We start from the raw sequence: 7,622 nt of genomic DNA, 5'->3' as shown, positions 1-7,622 counted from the left end.
CATTTGTTGTGGTAAACCATTGTAAAACAGCAATCAAAATAACGAAATAAATAATCACTAGGGTACACAGTCAGACAACAACACCACAGACCAACAACACATGAGTGACATGAGTCACATGACCATTTTTATATATTATGCACATGTTCTTCTTCTTCTTGACATACATCACAAACCACAAGAATAACATAAACATAACGTAAAAATGACATAAAACCAAAGAACAAATTTACAGTGCCATCTTAATATTTGTATCGGTACTAAAAAAGGGATTCAAGGTGAAGTAACCTACGTGAACCGTCTAGGGTATATGGTCTGTGATTACAATGGAACTTTGCTTTGATTTATTATGTGTTTTTTTTTGTTGTTCATATTGACACATATACATATACAATTATATTTTATACTGGGATATATCTTATTTTATTGTCATGACATGTGAACTTATGTTCAAATTGTGTATATTTGTTTTTTACATTTTTTGAAAGGGACTGTACCAACTATTTTGTCTACAAACGTTGTGAATTTTATTATTTATTGTTATATTTCATCTATTAGATAGGTATGTGAACTTAGTTTTGTTCAAATTGTGATTCTGAGTATTTGTGTTTTTGAATTGTTTCTTTTTTTTATTCGTTAGAGTGCTATATATACCAGATTTTTTAACAAGCTTTGTCTATCTATCCAATAAATATCTATTCTACCATGTCATGGTGTATACGGATGTCATGAAGCGATTTTCGGTCAATTTTACTCTACGAATTCAAAATAAACTGCTGCCTAAACAACCCGAAAAATTAACCGGGTGGTCGACCTATAGTAATCCAGGACGAGGATTTGATGACACTGGCTGAGACTGACTCATCACAAATGATGCATGGGATGGCGGAGGAACTGGGCATCAGCTCCCACGCGATTCTGGATGGTTTGAAATGTATTGGAAAGGTCAAGAAGCTCGAAAAGAGAAACTTCCACGATAACAGGGGGCGACCCAGGGACTTCTCAAAGGCGAAAACCCACCAAAACAGACCATGGTTGTTGTATGGTGGTCAACTGATTGTGTTATTCACTATAACTTTCTGTATGTATCTGCTTTTAGCAGATAAATACGGCTTCATTGATGGTAGCTATAACATAAAGTAAATTAATGTGAATGATATCTGATTCAATTCCATTACAAATATTTGTACAAACTGAATCGGAAAAAGTGTATCACTGTCGATATTTTAATCAATAATGAATTCATTTCCACCATTAATATGAAAGTATCCAATCTCGATATACCTAGTATTTTTCAACTAAAATTACTTTTTTGAAATTTTTCAGCTAGTCTTCTTTGGTAATATTAGATACTTCTTCTTTGACTAGCTCTATCACCTTCTTATCAAATTTTGGAAAATTATTTGGCGCCTGATGCTTTTCTTCAATTTTCCCCAAATCAACTCGATAGGATTGAAAACAAAAATACGGGAGAAGTCTCAGTATGGTGCGTCGATACTTTTCAGCAATACTCTCAAAGGCATACACTTCTTCAAATGTTTTTGTTTGTAAAACTTTAAGTAGTTGGTTTTTGGTATAGTAATCTTCAAAATACAAATTGTCATCCATTAAAAAATTTGTATTTATTCGTTACGCGAATTTTTATTCGGTTCTTTGATGAGCTGTCGAGCATGATAGGAAGCGTTGTCAAGAACTATTACACTATTCGTATCCAATTTTGAGATCAATGTGTTTTCAAACCATTCCTCGAAAATATTAGCTTCCATGTTCTTATGATAGTCAACATTGCAGTCCTCAAACTTTTTTCCACATAATTTTTATTTTTGACTATTTTACGTACAGTTGAGAAAGGAATTTCGGTCAAATCTGATGTTGCTTGTAATAGTTTGTTTCTCTCGAAACCAAACCTGAGATGTAGATTTTTATATACATTGAAACATACTCTCTGTGTTTCAATATTCAGATGCATCCGAATCTTATTCACTGGTATCTCTTTTTCGCATTGTTTACCATCGCTATTGGACTTACTACACTGGAAATAGTCTGCGTTGTTATCACACTCGTCATTACTATTACTACTTATCCAAGGACGCCACATTATAAACAGATAACAAAAATTTCAAGTAATTATAACTGCACCAATATTGAATTTCAACACTCAAATCACGATCAGTTCCTGAACTGAACACGACGGCGGTAACCATCGCCGCTTTCCCCGATTTCTATTCGTCACCGTAACATGAATTCAAATTTGATTTTATGACTCTTCAGCAAATCGTAAAACTCGGTTAGTAAAAATTATCTAATATCAACCGCCAAGTCTACAGTCCACGTGGAGTAGTTTGCTGCCGGTTCATTTCTATGTGTTGTTTTTTTTTGGCCTTTGAGAGTGCCGCCAACTTTAACAGTCCATAATATCGTTTACTTCGACTATACCTTCAGCGAAGCAAATGATTAATATCTAGTTAATTTGGTGATGTTTTCAAATAATGATTGAAATAATATCACTGAAAGAATATGTGACCATTGCCCTGATGAAAGTGAGTTACGAAAATGAAAAGAAGGCTGCTGATAAATATCTGATTAAGTACCCTGATTGTAAATCATTCAAAATTGGTATCTATGTGAATCCTGGTGTACCATATTTGGCAGCTTCACCTGACAGAGATATTTATAATGTAGCTCGTAGTAGTCTCAATAAACGTCATTTCATGGTTGATTGCGGATGCTATGATTTTATAGAAATTTGATTTGAAGGAGCATTTATGAGTGGTATTTTGTTTGCCAATATTAACTGCATTCTGATTCAATGGTTTTGGGAAACATTTAAATAAATTTCAATAAAAAATATATTTCCCATGAAATATTTTCTTTTTTTATATATCTAACAGGATTTTAATTAGAAGAACTGATAGTTACGATATTACTATACCATAATTTCAAAATGAGAGGCACTAAATTCTCAAAAATGATTGAAGTTTTTGCCTTAATCTGTCTCTTGCAGTGGCGTACGGTAATTATACTGAACAAATAAGGAAAAATTATAATAAAGTATATAGAATCACAATCTTGACAACAATGTTTTCGTTTCAATCCAATAATATTTCTGAGAATTTAGTGCCCACTATTATTTTATTGTACTTTGTTTACATTGAAAGTAATAATAAATATTGAATTAGTTTGGATTTCCATTGTCTACTATGATATCAATTGATTTGAAATCCCTGAGAAAATCTGTGAAAATTAAAAAGGTTAGCTGAGAAATAGCACTTATATTAAGTGGAAAAAAATTAAATTACAATGGAATAAAATACAAGCAACAATCAAAAAATCAAAAAATTAAAATATTAATGAAAATTAAAGAAATCAACAAGCAATGAAAATTAAAATTTGAAATATTCCAAACCAAGTTACTTCACCACGACGTTTCGATTGTTAGTATCCACAAACGTCTTCGGGTGATAACTGGACTTATTCCTTCGAGATCTGACTATTTATAGGTCAGTCGATTGCTTTCACCTATCCCCTGTTCCCTCTCTCCGCTTCATCGGTTTTAGCGGAAGCTGACTGTTTGGCGGGAGTTGGTCGTGTTCCGCTTGATTAGAAGTTTCCATATGTGGCGTATCTCTACGCTAGCTTGGCTGAATGCGTTGTTGGACAACATATATGCGGCTTCTTTGAATTTTCTCCTAAACCAGTGTTCCTCTTTGAAGATGATTCCAGCTTGAGCCCACTTAATGTTATGTTGATGAGTCGAAACATGTTCTGCTATTTCGAATTTGTTGTTTCTCCTCGCTGTGTGTGCTTCTTGAGCTCAGCAATGCGAACTTCCAATGGCTTCTTAGTTTCACCGATGTATGATTCTCCGCACTCGGAGGGTATCCGGTAAATGCAATTCTTGTAATCGCAGTCCGCATTTGGTGACCTGATTTTCATGAGGCTGCTACAGATAGTGTTCCCAGATCTGAAACAGGTTCTGATGTTATACTTGGACTTGGATTCTTCTTATCCTTTCTGACAATCCTCTGATGTAGGGAAGTAAAAGTACTGGTTGTGGCGACTTCTTTTCCTTGTGAGGCTCTTGCTGTCTTCTAGCTAAAGTCTGTTCCACCATCACTTTGGAGTAACCATTCTGTTGAAGGTCATTTTTGATGATGCCTAGTTCCGTTTCGAGACCTTCCTTGGTATTACAGAGCACGAAAGCACGGTCCACTAGAGTCTTGATAATTTCTCTCTTAGTCGATTGATGGTGATTGGATATCTGGTTCAGATACTGTCCTGTGTGCGTACACCACGAAACATTGTCAATAATAACAATATTCTTCTATCACGTTCTACTTAGTAGATGTGGTGTTGCAATATTTAGTAATGAACTACAAACAGTCCATATTTCGTTGGTTCGTTTATGGTTGAAGTAAGGATGAGCAATTTTTCCTTCAACTTCAACATATTTTTTTTGTCGTTACTTCTGTAACATTCTCATCAGTGTCCTCAAATAATATAAAATTTTGTCATTGATACAGAGAATTTGAGGTAGTTCAAGTGAATGAGAACTGAAACAATTGAATTACATTGTGGAATATATTCCACTTCATTGAAAATATAACTCACCAACAAACTCAGAATGCAGAAAGAGTTTGGGGATTCTGGTTTCGATGGTTTTCGTTCATCTACTTTAATGAAATGTAAACTAGGTACACATTCGTTTGTTTTTTTTTATTGATTCGGGCCTTACTTGATGAAGATCTATAGTAATTTGAAAAACTACACCTCACGATTTGATCACCACAAACTTCATTTGAAAAATATATCACATGTTTTGCTAGCACAGTAGCTTTATCAAATGATTTGAATGTGATTTGAATTCAGGTATAGTTTTTGAAGAAACATTCATTTGTGTCTAAAACGATCCAAAGTATGTTCATCAAAAGGTACTCCCAAAGCAACCAATCATTTTTTAAAGTTCCATAGTTGTTTTAAATCTGTGAAATGTCAATTTACTATTGTGCTGTTCTTACAATGAAATACAATTGCTTTCAGTTGAAGTGCTCATTATTATATGATGAAAAATAGAAACTTCACTTGCATTTGATGTAGAAGCAATATGAACAAAATACTAATTTATTCAAACGCGGAAAAATTCAACGTTGTTACATGTCTTCGTCGAACATCAGTGTTGCCAATCATGAAACTACAGAAAATAGAAGAAGAAGAATATATTTATTGAAATAGGTAATCCTAATACACAATATTATATAAAACATATTACTAACATAGAAATTAATAATTATATAGAAAAGCTCAAGATGTAGATATAGTTCAAAATTGAAAATAAAAATTTTTAATTTGAAAAATCACGACATATGCTATTGAAAATACATTACAATATAGGTGCAGCTCCAATACGATGATAAAAAGCAGAAGAAAAACATACAAATACTATATTTACTAATATTATCTTACCAAGTATTATTCTATCTAGCATTATGGATGGATTTCAATAACTGTTTTTTAAAAATACCTAATGATGAACTAGATTTAATTTCATTTGGTAATTTATTGTATGCATCAAGCCCTTTGACAAATAAAGAATTCATGGCACTTCTCCTATTTGTTCTGCATAAATGCAAATTAGTATGATTTCTTGTGGCATATTTGTGCACTTCTGAATTTAAACTAACAAATTCAGAAAAATATGAAGGTGATAAGTTATTCAGAATTTTATATATAAATGTCATAGTTAAGTAATACAACCGTAGAGAAACTGGTAGCCACCGCAAAGTTTGTAACATAATTCCAATTTCAGTGAATCCATTCACTTTTAGAACAATTCGCATACCGCAATTTTGAAGTTTTTGTAATTGGGATGTTTTATTTAAATTAAACAAGAAAATAATAGAAGCACAGTAATCCAAATGTGGTTGGATAATCGCATTGTACACAGTAATTTTAGACTGAGTGCATAAATTAGCAGAAATTCTTGCGAAGAAATATAGTTTTTTAGATATTTTTTTACATATATAATCGAGATGATTGCCAAAAAGTAATAAATTATCTAACTGGAATCCAAGATATTTGATATATGACACAATTTCAATGTTTTCATTATCGATTTGTAGACTTTCTTCATTTAAATCAAGGTTGTTCCATTTACATTTTGTTGTAATAATCATTCCTTTAGTTTTCATTTTATTCAGTTTTAATTTATTTACCATGAGGTACTCATTTACATCTTTTAATGACGCATTCATTTTATCAATAGCTTTATCTAAGTTTGAATTGAAGGGGTTATATTTTTAGGAGTGATTAATTTTTGGGAAAGAAATTTTTGGCTTTCTACTACTCTATCTTGATACAAAAAAAGGGATGAGGGAATCTTCCAAAGAGAGGAAGAAAGTAATCAATTTGAAAATAAGTAACTCTATACATGGATGTGTAGATCAAGCAAAGAAGTAACTTTCAGACACAAACTGAATTACACGAAAGAAAATAATTCTTTCGAAACAAATACTTCTATATGAACACTGAATTATACAGAAGATACTTTTTTCCCTACTCAGTTTGTATTTCAAACATTCGTTGTGGAATAAAAATCAGATATCATTCACATGAGCTCTACTTTGAATGATGTCTGTATCGTAGCATGCCAATAGTGTATCATCTGCAAATAAATTTATAAAATCAACGTTCATAAACAAGTTCATATCATTTAAGTATAAGATAAAAAGCAGAGGTCCTAAAACGCTACCCTAAGGCACACCTATATGTATATCCAATTCCTGTGAGATGTTATCTTGAACTCTGACTTTTTGCTTTCTATGGGATAAATAGTCTGATAACTAGTGGTAGACATCAACATCAATGCCATAACCTCTTAATTTTATTAGAAGAATATTAAGATCAATTGTTTCAAACGCCTTCTTCAGACCAAGAAAAACAGCTACTACAAATTTATTGTTATCGACTTCTTTTTTGAATTTAGATAAAGTGAGTTGTAGTGCTGATTCACATGAATATTTTTTACGAAATCCAAATTAATTATTTATCAAAATAGCAGAAACATGCGCCATTATTTTTACGTGAATATGGTCAATTGACACATTTGAGGTTATAATCTATGTTGGTACGACTGCTTCGCTTAAATATTACAAATTCGATTGGGATTAAAATAATTCAATCGTTTTCCGACGCCATATTCAAATAACAAGTTTTGTTGCTTTTCAATAACATGACTCTGGGTAAAATAACTTAGTTAAAGCGGGAGAAAAATCAACAGGGCATTTTTCCACTTCCACTTTCTGATGTTGCTTCATCAGTCAAATTTATCAAAAATTAATAACATACAGCTATGGAAACCGTAATTGAAAATCAAAAGTACTTACTCTGCTCATAAAATGGAGTATAAGCAGCAGCTAACTTATTTCTTTAATCAATGTTTCATTGTTAGAATGGGGGGCGAAAAACAATTCCATTAATTTTAATCTCATTCGAATTTGGAATATTCGAACGAAGCAGTCGTACCAACGTAAATTTTTAACCTCAAATTTATCAATTGCACAATAAACTATCAGCGCTGACAAAAAATATATATTTTCCATGGGAAAAGATGAATTTGTGCGAAA

Source organism: Leptinotarsa decemlineata, unplaced genomic scaffold (assembly GCF_025532065.1).
Source record: "Leptinotarsa decemlineata unplaced genomic scaffold, Ldec_3_MD MMD2_tig00003736_RagTag_RagTag, whole genome shotgun sequence".
NCBI lineage: Eukaryota > Metazoa > Arthropoda > Insecta > Coleoptera > Chrysomelidae > Leptinotarsa > Leptinotarsa decemlineata.
This window is presented reverse-complemented; position numbering follows the sequence as displayed.